Raw genomic sequence first — 14,397 nt, forward strand, 5'->3', positions numbered from 1 at the left:
ATAGTCTAATAACCCGTGAAAAAAGGCAACAACTTCACCTTTACAGTAGACAAAATTATATTAGTACTAGTGTCCCAGTGCACAGATTCATGCACAATGAAAGGAAGTTAATTAGAAGAAATATTTTAGTATTGCTATTTGGGTCTTGCTAAAAAAGAAAAGAAAAGAAAAAAAAAAGGATTCTATCGAGTCTCCTATCTACCCACTCCAGGACTTGTGTGAGGACCAAATGAGATGAGGCACGGGAAGATGCTTCACAGACATTTGGTTGAACTGTAAAATGTTTATACCTGGCTATAAAGCAAGTCAGGTTCGTGGGCTGAAGAAACTGCAAGGAGGCTGGTCACTAGGGAGGGGAAGCTGGGCAGTGCTACATGGCGTCATTACCCGGTGCCCACAGTCACCCTTTCAGGGCTGGGCTGGCCTGGGGGCCGCATTTTACACCATGGGATTTTGGCAGCGTCGACTGTGATTTGGTAGAATGCTGTTTCCTGGGTGGTGGCAGGGCCTGTGTCCCATCTGGGGGAAGCCAAGTGTTGGTTTGTGGGCGCCAGTCCGTGGTGCTGCTTAGTTTTAAACGGCCAGTGCGTGTCATGGCAGTTCCTGTGTTGAGCGCCTGCCCCCTGGTGGTCGGTGAGATTCATAGCTGCTGGTTGGACGGACAGACACTGAGCCTTTTACATACAGAGATAAGAAATGGGGTGATGGTGCCCCATAGAGTGGCAGTGTGTGAGCCTGGTGGTGCTCTCCGTCTCTGCTATGAAGGCAGTGGCATTCCTCAGGCAATGGCCAGACCTTTAGAGATGTTCCCTCTCTGAGCTGTAGGGTGTGTGTGTGTGTGTGTGTGTGTGTGTGTGTGTGCCCTGAGTGGAGGCAGGAGAACCCTCAGCAGCACAAGACGAGAGGCCAGGCAGCCATTCCTTCACTCTCGCCCAAGTCTCTCCGCATCTACTCTGAGTTCCCAGCCCAGCAAGTGAGCGGTTATAGGAGATCAGAGTCAAAGCCTCTAGCGCAGGGGTCCTCAAACTTTTTAAAGTGGGGGCCAGATCACGGTCCCTCAGAGAGCTGGAGGGCCAGACTATATGAACTACTAATTCCTACTGTAACACCTCGATTGCGCTCACTGCCCAAAAAACCTGGCGGGCCGTAGTTTGAAGACCCCTGCTAGCGTTTAAGGCATTTATAATTGATTAAATACAGGAGCCGATGGTCAGATCAGCGTGCATGAAAGGGAAATCGGACAAATCATCTCAGAGCTGCAGGCTGTGAAAAGACAGGACAAGCACCAGGGCGGGGCGGGCTCGGGCGCGCCATGAGCTCCGTGTCCTCTCTGCTCTGAGCGGCTCTCCGGCAGCTCGGATGCTCCACGGAGATGGCGGCCGCTCATTGGGGAGGAGCGCTGGCGTTCAGAAGCATCTCTCCCTCTCAAAGCTGTTCCTGGAGCTCACAGCTATGGCCGCTCTTCAGGGCCGGGGCCTCGCAGAGCTGGACGTCTCCACTGTCAGTCACCCTTCAGACAGGGGCCTCTGGACAAGGGTTTTGGAAGGGGGGGTTTCTTCCGTCAGATTTAAGTCTGGGCAGAATGGCACGTTATGCTGGAGCCAAAAATCAGCAAAACAAGCTCCAGCAGACAGGATCTGTGCCAGGTGTTTCACACGGTCACGGAACTGGAGGCTGGAACTGTCACGATGGGAGTGGGTACGATCCGGGAGCCGTTAGACATTAGACCCTCAGCAGATGGTTGCCCGAGGGCGCACGGCCAATAAAGCGGGAATATAACGCTGCCCCAGTGACGTGACTGCTCCACGTGAGACATTATAGCAGCCAAACAGCAAAAAGGCTTCCGAGGAAAACCAAATTAGAGGTTCAAAAGGTATTTTTTTTTTTTTTTTTTACAAATTGATAATGTCCCCCCTGTAAAACAATAAAAGCAATCTAAGAGGCCACATTTTTTTTCCTACAGAGATAAGGTTTCTAGTAAGTGTTATTAGTCTATTTACCCAAAAGCCCAAAGCATGAGGCCCTGAGACTGGTAAGTTGTCCCATCTTTACCCCGGAAGCATCCCTCCGCTCCCTGCACAGGACACAGCGGAGGGCAGGTCAGCTGTGGGAGCTTCTCCGGCCCATCTGCGTCAGGGAGGCCCGCGAGGCCAACCAGGGCGGCCACACTGTGCGCTCCCCTGGGCCCGGCCCGGAGCCAGTGCTGGCAGTGCTCCCTGTGGAAAGGCCTGCGTCCTTAGTCCGCTCCGTCCTCACCGCGGCTCGGGCGGGGGCGCGGATCAAAGCGAGGAGCAGCCGGGGGAGGTGTCAGAAGGACACAGCACATCGGGCAGATATCTCCGTGACCCTCGCGTCTGAGGCGCTGTGCTCTCCTCGGGGTTCCACAGAAGTCCTCGGAGTGCTCATGACCCAGATAGTCTGCGGGGCCGGGGGTGGGGGAGCCAGGCTTGGAGGACAGCCCCGAGAGCGGCGTTTCCTGAAGACTTATCTCTGTGCTGATGGCTCCTGACCTCAGGCCTGGTTCCAGAGGCAGCGATTTTATGGTTTCCTGGGAATTCTCAAAAGCATGGTTCCTTTTTTTAACCTTCTGCACCCAAGACAGTGCCGTTTTTTTACTCGTGGTCACAGGCATGTTGCAATCCATCCCAGACCCTAATCACTTTCCATTTTGTCTGCCATCCAGCCAGCAGCCAGGTTCGGCTCCGATGACACAGAGGGGGGACCGGACACTTGGTCACACTCCCTGCTGGGGTGCTCTCCAGAACGGTCTGTGGCCGCGTGTGACGCTGACCTGGTGCTGCACCAGCGGCTCCCCTTTCAGAGCTAGAGCACAGATGTTCCTGAGTTCACTCACCATGCCTATGAAGAGCTTATCCTCTATAATAAAGAGGTGGTATGCAAATTAGCCCTCACGCCCTCACAAGATGGCTGCCTACAACCAGGTTTCGGGAGAGCACAGCTTCCTTGAAGGAGCATAGTGCATAGCACCGAATACTTAATTAACTTTTCATTAGCCTCAAACCCTTTGCTTTCCCAGCAGGAGCGTTAGTGAGGGTAACCAAACAGCTGGACAAGCAGGCTGCATGGGGCGACCAGGTTGGTGGGGGGGCCTTGAGGGGCAACCAAGCCGGCAGGGGGGACGTTCCCTTTGCCGTTCTCCCAGCTGTCCTTCAATCCTGGCTCCTAGCATGGGGATGCCGGTCCCCCCTCTCCTGGCATGGGCATGCTAGTCTGGTCATGAGTAGTCCTGAGGACTTCTGTGGAACCCCGAGGAGAGCTCAGGGACCAGGCCAGCAGAGAGAGGAAATTGGGGGTGACCCAGGCTGGCTGTCAGGAGTGGCAGTTGGAGGTGATTAGGCTGGCAGAGGGAGCAGTGAGGGATGACTAGGCCCGTGGGAGGGGGCAATTGGGGATGACCAGGCCAGCAGGGGGGCAGTAAGAGGTAACCAGGCTGGTGGGGGGGGGGAGGGAGTTAGGGGAGACCAGGCAGGCAGGCAGGTGAGCAATTAGGAGGCAGTGGTCCAGGATTGTGAGAGGGAAATCCGACTGCCAGCTTAGGCCTGCTAAACCAGCAGTGGGACTTCCCCCAAGCGGACCTGGATTGGAGAGGGTGCAGGCTGGGCTGAGGGGATCCCCACCGTGAACTGGGGATCTAGTAACATATCTCTATCTATCTATCTATCTATCTATCTATCTATCTATCTATTTATCTATCTATCTATCTATCCATCATCTATCATCTATGTGGCTTACATATACTGCTATTCTTATTTTTCTTTCAAAAGAGATCCATATTGTGGAGTATTTTTATTTTGTTGTTTATGTCTCTGCATTGCCGCCCGAATTCCACTCTAGTAATGTTCCTAACTCGTTGCTGCTCTTCGATGGAGAGAGTGAGGTCTCGGGAGAGCACAGCTACCGGGGAGGAGCGGGGTGCACAGCAGCGAATACTTAACTAACTTTCCATTAGACTCAAACCCTTCGCTTTCCCTTCAAGCTGTCTTCTCAGCGAAGCTTGCATCCTGCTTTTGTAGCTGTGAGCGATACAGATTTTTTAAATAAACAGACTTCCTCCCCATCTTTCATTCTCAGGCCCTGTCGTTACGAGATGCATTCTGCACTGCCCAGCTGTGCTGGCCGAGGGTCAGCGCCGGGAGTCACGCCCCAATGTGCTCTCCACACGCACAGGAACTGCACACACACACACACATACACACACATATGCATACACACATATATGCACAACCACGCACACACACATATGCATACACACACACACACACACACAAGCAAACTGACACCGCTGTTCGGTGTTCCTTACAGTCACACATTAGGGAAGTGGGGCAGTGGTGTGGTTCCCATGGAGGGTGACGGACTGCCTTCTCCCTGAGGCCAGTGGCACGGTCGCTCAGTGACGTGTGGGAGGCCAGAGAAGGGGGACAAACAGGGACACGTGCTTCAGAGATGCCCCCGATTATACTTTGGCTGAGAAATCCCGGGGCAGTATTAACACATATTGTTATTAAAATGCCTTAAAAGCAAAACATCACCGATCAAGTGTTAACTAAACATGGGTTCCTTACGCCCCCAAATCTTGCAGGAGCCAGGGCCTCGGTCGCACAGGGGCATGCACCTCTTTCTGTCCATCTCTCCGTTTCTGATTAGGATGAGAGCATCTGAGACCGGGAGGGAATCTGACAGATGGGATGGTGAAATCGTTGCGAAATCTTACTCCAGATTTGTACAGAGAAGAAAATCAGTCTGAGGTTCTTCGGGGTGTTCTCAGCCCCTCACAGATGAGCTTCGTCACGAACAGGCTGACCTCCCACCTCCGGGCCCAGCTCCTGTGACGCCCACTGTGCCCCCGTCCTTCCTCCGCCCCTCCCCTGGTCGAACCAGAAAGCGGGGTGGCTGCTGGGCAGGGAGCCCCACACTGTGACCATTGAAGACCATGGTCAGCTGTCCACATCACCAGCTCCCCGGGCGGGAGAGGGTTAAGACCGGGACCGGCCGGACCCAGAAGGTTCTCATTAGGAGCAGGGCCTCCCTGCCAATCCGGGGAGAAGCACATCCCCAAACAGCTCAGCGGGGAGAGGGAGCCGGCCAGCTGGCCGACACGCTTCTTCTTGCTGCTCCCACTCCGCTCCCTGAGGAGGAGCAGGGGGAGGGAGTCCAGGGCAAGAGTGAGTCCGAGGAGGACTTGCCACGTCGCTCCTCGGAAAGAGGACCTCCGTCCACGTGTCCGCAGAGCAGGAAGGACCGGAGCCCGTGCTCTGAACGCCCAGCACGGGCCTCCCCGCAAGGACAGCCGAACCAGGTCACCTCCTCCCTCCTTCCCGGGCTCACTCCTTCCTCTTCGGAAAAGGCTGGGCTTCTGCCTGTGTGACGTGGACCCGGCCAGAGGCAGGTCCCTGCATGCGGAGGCCGGGGGCCCGGCTCCCAGGAGGACGTATGGAATGACGTGTCCACATGACATTGGTTTGGGCGCCAGTGGTCAGTGCGTTCAATTCGCTGCGTGGCCCTGGGAGCCTCTGATGCACCAGTTTCCCCTCTGGCACTGGGCGCCGTCAGGTGGCCTTTGTCTTGCAGACGCTGACCTTGAAGTTTGGTGTAAACACTGTCCACAAGGGCCATGGCTGTTTGTGTCTCGGGCTCTTTTTAGGGTCAAAAGCGAGTTCCATTGACTGGAGCCACCTGATTCCAGGCTCCGGAATACAGTCAGACAGGGACCAACTGCCTATTACAGGCTCCGGAATACAGTCAGACAGGGCCAGCCTCCAGGTCAGAGGCTCCAGAATACAGTCAGACAGGACCAGCTTCCTGGTTCCAGGCTCCAGAATACAGTCAGACAGGGACGAGCCTCCTGGTTCCAGGCTCTGGAATACAGTCAGACAGGAACAGCCTCCTGGTTCCAGGCTCCGGAATACAGTCAGATAGGGTTGAGCTGCCTGTTACAGGCTCCAGAATACAGTCAGACAGGGACCAGCCGCCTATTACAGGCTCCGGAATACAGTCAGACAGGGCCAGCCTCCAGGTCAGAGGCTCCGGAATACAGTCAGACAGGACCAGCTTCCTGGTTCCAGGCTCCGGAATACAGTCAGACAGGGACGAGCCTCCTGGTTCCAGGCTCTGGAATACAGTCAGACAGGAACAGCCTCCTGGTTACAGGCTCTGGAATACAGTCAGATAGGGTTGAGCTGCCTGTTACAGGCTCCGGAATACAGTCAGACAGGGACGAGCCTCCTGGTTCCAGGCTCCGGAATACAGTCAGACAGGGACAGCCTCCTGGTTCCAGGCTCCGGAATACAGTCAGACAGGGACAGCCTCCTGGCTCCGGAATACAGTCAGATAGGGTTGAGCTGCCTGTTACAGGCTCCAGAATACAGTCAGACAGGGCCAGCCTCCTGGTCAGAGGCTCCGGAATACAGTCAGACAGGGCCAGCCTCCTGGTCAGAGGCTCCGGAATACAGTCAGACAGGGACGAGCCGCCATGAGAACACCACCTGATAGCGCTGTCCCGACAACAGCACACCTGTTGGAGCCGGGCCAGAGGTGTAAAGTTTGGTAAACATTTCCATCTTAGGAGAGAAAGGGACACGGGGGTGGAGTGGGAGAGGGAGACATTGCAAAGTTCCCTCTTGCTTTCCTCTGCCCATCTACCTCCTTTCCCTGGTTCGAGAGCAGGCATTAAGAAAACAAAAGAGACAGAGAGCTTTAATGGGAGAAAGGGAAAGAGACAGGAGGGAAGATAGAAGGGTGTGCAGCCCTAGCCGGTTTGCTCATTGGTTAGAGCGTCGGCCCATGAACTGAATGAAGAGTCCCTGGTTCGATTCCAGTCAGGGGCACATACCCTTAGTCAGGACCCGTGCAGGAGGCGACCAATTGCTGTGTGTCTCTCCCACTCCCACTCTCTCTCAAAAAAAAAAAAAAAAATCAATGGAAAAAGTATTTTCGGATAAGGATTAACAAAAAGAGGAGGAGGAGGAGGAGGAGGAGGAGGAGGAGGAGTGTGGGAATGGGTAGCTGGGGGGAGAGAGGACTTGGAGCCTAGAGTGGCGTTTAGATTTGCAGCTTTGACCTGGGGCAGGGGGCACTCACCGCCTTTGGATCTGGAGAGGCCTGTGGCTGGCAGTGTCAGCAGGTGGGCACAGAGGTCAGAGTGGGTCATTGGCATGGACTTATTTTCAATCTTTGATTCAAAGATTAAAAAGTTAATGACACTGCAGGCGTTCGTGCGTGTTAGCTCGGTTAGAAGTTCAAGTTCCCCTGTGTCATGTGTTTTGTACCTTCTCCCAGCCAGGCTGCTCTGCCTCTTCCAAATGACTCAATTCTGTTTTATTTTTTATTTCATTTAGGTTTTTTCAATTTTTTTATTTCAGAAAGGAAGGGAGAGGGAGAGAGAGAGAGACATCAGTGATGAGAGAGAATCATCGACTGGCTGCCTCTTGCACACCCCACACTGGGGATCAAGCCGGAAACCCGGGCCTGTGCCCTGACCCGGAATCGAACTATGACCTCCTGGTTCATAGGTCGATGCTCAGCCGCTGAGCCCCGCCTGCCGGGCCCGAACGCCTCCATTTTACTTCCGTGATGGTGGTGGTGTGCTTGCTACGCCCCCTCCGCGGAGGACAGGAGCCGCGTTTTGGAAATGCCGTTGGCGGCAGATTGCTCCTGGGTGGGACGTGACACGGAGACCAGGCAGACGAGACGTGGCAGGAGGAGACACACGTGTCAGCGAGCGGAGGGCAGAGCAGTCTGTGCGGTTCCTGGGCCTCCTTCTGGGACCCGGCCCCTTGGGGCCCATCACCCCGGGCAGGAGGCGGCTTCTCGAGCCCAGGGCGGGCGGCCCCGAGGGGGCGAGTGCAGGCAGAGTTCACACTCCTGGGCCCTCAGAGGGGACAGGTGTCCTCTGGCTGCTCTGCTCTGAGCTGCTGGCCTGGGGAGGGGGGCGGGCAGGGAGAGGGGGGTTAGGGTGAGGCTCCGGGCTCCGGGCAGGCAGAGGGGTGGCAGTTAGAGGACTGGGACCTCCTTGGGTCACTCAGAACCACATGCTGTTGAATTGATTCCGGACACTGAGAACATGGGTTCAGAGCTTCTCCCTGTCTAGAGATCAGGTTCCTGAATAGCACATGTCAGTGGGTTAAACAGCGAACCATGGCTGCAGCGGGGAGCACGCTGGCTCCTGTCAGCTCGGCCACTGCCTACGGGACAGGCCTGTCCCTCGGAGGGAGGCTGACACTCCCGGTCTCTCTCCTGTCTGGAGAGGACACGCTGGAGCGCTGGGGAGTGCCAGCTCTGCGGCCGTGGAGCTCTAAGCAGGACCAGCAATGAGCCGCCAGACCTGATGAGTCTCCGTGATGACAAAGGCACAGCCATCGCTGTGTTCTCTCTCCAGAGCCAGTTTCAGGAGCGGTTGTTCCATTCGGTTCCCTTTGCTGATGTCCACCGCTCCACTGTCCTCCAGGAGGGCTCCGTGCTGATTCCGTGGCTCCTCCGAGGGCCTCGGGTGGAGTGGGCCCTTGAATACGTTTATTAGTGAAATAATTCAGGAGAAACGTTAATATTTGAGTTACTCAGAGTCTTTAAAATATTCTGTGAAACTCAGGAAAATACCTTTGGGTTACTATAATTTGATCAATCATTGCAAATAATGTAACTTCTTAGGCATGTATTTACATTTTATTTGTGGGATAATCGTTTCCATTATGATACAAATGAGAAATAGAATCCAGGCGTTCCCCAAAAATGCACATTTTCAGAGCTGCCTTTGAAGATTCGAACACAGATTTTCACATCTTTTATCCTGCACAGAAACCGCTATGTTAGAAAGTTCCAGACTTTTTGTGGGATGGGGTGATGGATCCTCTGAGGCACCTACAACTACAACCTTATCTTTAGGAACCTCTGGGTTCCTTCACAGTGTCGAAGAATACTTTTCCATTTGACTTCTATTCCCTGATGGTTTTCATCCAACCACACTGAAACTCCGAATTCGCGCCTGAGCTCAGGGGCCCTGTGTTCACATTGGCTTTTTGGTCAGAACCTGAAGGGAAGCATGAACCTGAAATACATGTTTTATTGCCCACAACAGTGTGCTATCTGCTCACCAAGATGCCTCCCAGGTAAACTGATGGAGAAGAATTACAACTCAGGCTTTCTGTCTTCCTCCATTGTAGCTACTTGGTCAGATTGCAGGCTTGACTTATTAGGAAAAAAATATCTTTTGCTTTCAGTTAGCGATTCCCTTTAAAAAAAAACAAAAACAAAAACCCAGCCCCATTTTTAGATATATTTGCATCCACAAATGATCCTTTTGATGATCTTAGCTAGAATGTTGGGTCATGAAAGCTAGAATAAGCATGAGAGATGTTGACTTTCAGACTCAGAGTTCAGACATTATGGCACAAACATCATCGTATTAGTAAGACCAAACTGAATTCTTTTATAACAGGAGAGATAAGAATAGCAAAGAACATTATGATGGGGATGGGAAAAATAGAATCTGGGAGCAGGGTTGTGCAATCAGATCGATGACTAAATCTTGCTGAATTTCACGGTCTTTTTCTGCAATCCCCTAGGGATATACAGCTATCCCTTGCCTTTATTAATGTGGTGATAATGACATCTGAAAACTTCATTTTCTTTATGACTAATGATTTATGAACAAAGATTTTTTAATTAAATTTATGGTGGTGACATTGGTTAATAAAATTATATACAACTAGAGGCCTGGTGCACAAAATTCATGCACGGGGGGGGTGTCCCTCAGCCCAGCCTGCACCCTCTCCAATCTGGGACCCCTCGAGGGATGTCCAACTGCCCACTGGGATCGGGCCTCAATGGGCAGTCGGACATTCCTCTCATAACCATTTCATACATTTAGACCCACATTAGACTGTTTTATAATTTTGGCTTCTATTGTCAAATGTAATTTAGAAAACTCAAAGAAGTCAGGAAGTCTATTGTTTAGTATTTTACTTTTAAAAAATAAAAGTAGTTTTTAAAAATAAGTGGTTTTGCTCCAGATGAAGAAAATAGGACCAGAGGCATGGATGCATGAAACAGACTGACAGATCTCGGAGGGAAGGGGGCTGGGAGTGGGAAAAGATCAACCAAAGAACATATATACATATATGCATAGCCCGTGGACACAGACAACAGTGTGGTGTGGTGAAGGGGATTGGGTAGAGGGGGGCACCTCAGGGGGCAGGGAACATCTGTGATACTGTAAAAAAAAAAAAAAAAAAAAAAGATTTGGACTTAATTATAACAAGAGACCTCAAAACTATTTCTTCTTGAATTTAAACCAGGCATCTTACATTTTAATCACGGGGAGCAAACATTCGAAAGACAAGCTCTCTTCCCTGCCCCCATGAATATGTTTGAAGTAATTGAAAACAATTGTAACTTTTGAAAATTAAAACAATTGTAGAAAAGTTTCATTGTACCTTATGTGAAAAATACCTTCAACATAAGCATCTTTAATATGTTAAAGATATTATATATTTTAAACAACAAATGTGTGATCAGTATTCACACACCAGAGGCGGGGGGGTGTCTGTAGCATTAATGACTCCGGGGAAACGTTAGTGTGCTGACACACAACAGCACAATGAGGGTGAGGGTGAGCTGTTTCCGCAGACCTCAGCACACGCCAGCAGTCACGGAGCGGACACATCTGTAAGCTATCTGCTGAGGGCTCTGTCCTCTCTCTTCCTCAGTTCACAGTTCAAAGTCCTCCTCTGCCAAATCCTGGGAAGTAATGGAGAACAGGTGTGTCTTAATTACAGGATTTGATAATGGAACGCTTGTGAGAAACCATTTTTTTTTTGCCCATGAATAATTAATGTAAGGGTAATCATTGTTTCTATATTTCCCTGCATCATTCAATCCTGACTCAAAGATGCCGAGTACATTTGTATCAGAAAGATTTCTTAAAGTTGGTTGGACTACTAAACAGAATACATGAGGAACAGAAATGTGCGGTTAAAAAAATATGGTATTGATTTATTCAAGCAGATGAAAAGAAGTAAATCTTCCCAGGGAGGCCAACTGGTGAGTAAGAGGGAAGAGGGTAAAAGAATTTGAAGGGTGTGAACAAAAAGACATGGACAACAAATGTTGAGCATTATGCAAATGCTCGCTGGGCAAAACAGCCACATGCCGGATAACTCTGGTTCTAATAAAATGGCATTTCGACAAGAACAGTTGTCATTGGATGGGGAATTTATTGCTCGAATTGTTTAAACTTAACAAATAAGAAACTTCAAATGTTTTAGCAGCTAATAGAAAATTTTTAGAGGTCACGCATGGAGACTTAATGTTTTATGCAAGCCAAATATTTTTTAGACATCATCTTTCAGCATATGATTAAATCTTGACTCAAAGATGCTGGAAATGTTATTATATGTCTTCATATGTCATTCTTGTCAAGTACTTAAGAAATGGACAATATATGTTCCTATTGGAAACTGACATCACATCCTGTAGGCCAGGACTGCTCCATCTGTGTGTGCAGCACCCCGGGATGTAGCAAATTATCCCCAAGGCTGTCACGGAAACCCCCCAACTCCACACGCCCTAAAAGCATTTCACAACAAAGTAGATTTAAATTCATTTTAATATTTTGCAAAAGTATGTTTTTATTGATTTCAGAGAGGAAGGGAGAGGGAGAGGCAGAGGGCAAGGGAGAGAGAGAGAGAGAGAGAGAGAGAGAGAGACATTAGTGATGAGAAAGAATGATGGATCGGCTGCCTCCTGCACGCCCCACACTGGGGATCTAACCCACACCTGGGCCTGTGCCCTGAGTGGGAATCCAGCTGTGACCTGGTTCCTGAGTCAGTGCTCAACCACTGAGTCATGCCGGCGGGTCTAATATTTTTTAAATCAGCAATATTTGGAAGGCAAGGCATTTAGGAAGAATGGGTACCATGAAATAACAGGCTTAGGAATTAACTGTTTTCCGTAATAAATATAACCACAGAGCAGGAGACTGCTCGTCTGTAAGATTCTCCCAGTGACTCAGTCATGATTTGCCAGCACTCCCGCGGCAGAGCCCACAGCCCTGATGATCCTGGAGTGTGGTTTGGTTTGGTTTTGCTTTTACCCTTTTCATGACCACTAATTGCAGGGGTTGTCTGTTTCTTCTAACTGGGATCATATTTTAGCATTTGACAATCCCACGGAACATAATGGGACTGAATGCAAAATGGCACAATTTTTATTTAAAAAACATCAGAATCCAAGGAGATCCAAGATGGCGGCTAGCAGGACAGCAGGCTGCCAGACAGCATGAGGAGTGAGAGCGCTGAGGGAGAGTGTGAGGACTGGCAGGGAGTGTCTGTGTTTGTGAGCGAGGAACAGCTATATTCCACAGGACTGTTGGGGACTGGTGGACCAGGCTCCCCTGGCTGGACAGCCTCTACTACCACTGAACTCTCTCCTGGAGCAGCCGGCTCTGCCGCAGAGCCCAGGCCATCTTGAAGGGGAGAGCAGCTGTGGTCAGAAGCCTAGCCTTACCTTCAACCTGGGAGATCTTGGATATTCTGGGATCCTACAACTACATCTCCCAGGGACCAGCTGCCCGGCATACATCCTATCTATCAGTGGTTGAGCATAGACCTATGAACCAGGAATTTAAATGTCTCCGCATTCCTCTCTCACACACACCTGGGACATGTGGGAGAGTGAAGATGCTTTGGGGAGTGGGAGGAGCGCTTTGGACATGACATTGAAATTTCTGTTATCTCTTCGTGTCCAACCCACATCATTTGTGGATAAAACAATAGGAGGAGGAGACACAGTGAGACCACGGAGGCCTGCCTTTCCGGATGTGTGGAAGGCACAGTGGCCTCGCCTGCTCCATCTTATCCACAGGGAGGGAGCAGATAGGATGTGTGCCAGCTGGCTTCTCTCTGCCTGTTTCTTTTCTTCAATATTTTTATTGATTTCAGACAGGAAGAGAGAGAGAGAGAGAGAGAGAGAGAGAGAGAGAGAGAGAGAGGGAGAGAGAGAGAGAGAGAGAGAATGATGATGATGGTGATGATAAAGAACCATTGGTTGGCTGCCTTCTGCACAATCCCAACTGGGGGTTGAGCCTACAAACCCAACATGTGTCCTGACTGGGAATTGAACCCTGACCTCCTGGTTCATAGGTCTATACTCAACCACTGATAGATAGGATGTATGTCAGGTAGCTTATCTCTTCCTATCTCTTTTTTAAACATATATTTTTATTGATTTCCGAGAGGAAATTATACTACCTTTTGAGGAATTTAAATAACATACCCATAAGGAAATAATCTAGTTTTTAAAAAATAGACCTAAGAAATAAAAAAATACTTCACAAATTGAAAGATAATAAATGCAGCAATTCATGTTATGTCACCAAAAGGGTAAGTAAAAATTCAACTCCACAGCAGCCCTAAAAAATGCAATGTTGGGTAAGTTAACGTTTTTTATGGCTTTGACTTTCCCTCAATTTTTAAAAATGTGACTTTTTTCCTCATAAACTTACTTCCCAACTAAATAATGTTTTACAGTTTTCTTCAGTCAATACGCTGCAATGTGTACATGTGGCTGGGGACTCAGCTGTTTGCAGTGTGGGTGGGGCAAGACACTGAGGAACGCAATGGCTGCTGTCTGGTGGTGGCCTCTGTCTTCCCTTCTCTTCTCTTCTCTTCTCTTCTCTTCTCTTCTCTTCTCTTCTCTTCTCTTCTCTTCTCTTCTCTTCTCTTCTCTTCTCTTGCCTTCCCTTCCCTTCCCTTGCCTTCCCTTCCCTCTTCTCTTCTCTTCTCTTCTCTTCTCTTCTCTTCTCTTCTCTTCTCTTCTCTTCTCTTCTCTTCTCTTCTCTTCTCTTGCCTTCCCTTCCCTTCCCTCCCCTCCCCTCTCCTCCCCTCTCCTCCCCTCTCCTCCCCTTCCCTTCCCTTCCCTTCCCTTCCCTTCCCTTCCCTTCCCTTCCCTTCCCTTCCCTTCCCTTCCCTCCCCTCCCCTCCCCTCCTCACCTCTCCCCTCCCCTCCTCACCTCTCCCCTCCCCTCCTCACCTCTCCTCTCCTCTCCTCTCCTCTCCTCTCCTCTCCTCTCCTCTTCTCCTTCTCCATCCGCCCCCCCCCCTCCTCCTTCTCCTTCTCCTTGTACCCCCAGGCATCATACGGTGCTGTGTCCTCCATGACCCTCTTAATGGATAGCGAGTTCCCCCAGTCTCCTGCCTGGGGCAGCAGCAGGGCTTTGTGCTTTGTTTTGCTTGTTGTTGCTGAGAAACAGGACTTGCTTCTTTGACACCAGAGACCTTCTTCTTGGGAATCACATTGTTCACAATAAGGAAATCCAGAGTGGGCCCCACTGCAGATGTTCCTGAGAAGATAAGATTCTCTGGAAATAAAACATTAAACTTCCTC

This window comes from Pipistrellus hanaki, assembly GCF_964339955.1.
Source record: "Pipistrellus hanaki genome assembly, chromosome: 8".
NCBI lineage: Eukaryota > Metazoa > Chordata > Mammalia > Chiroptera > Vespertilionidae > Pipistrellus > Pipistrellus hanaki.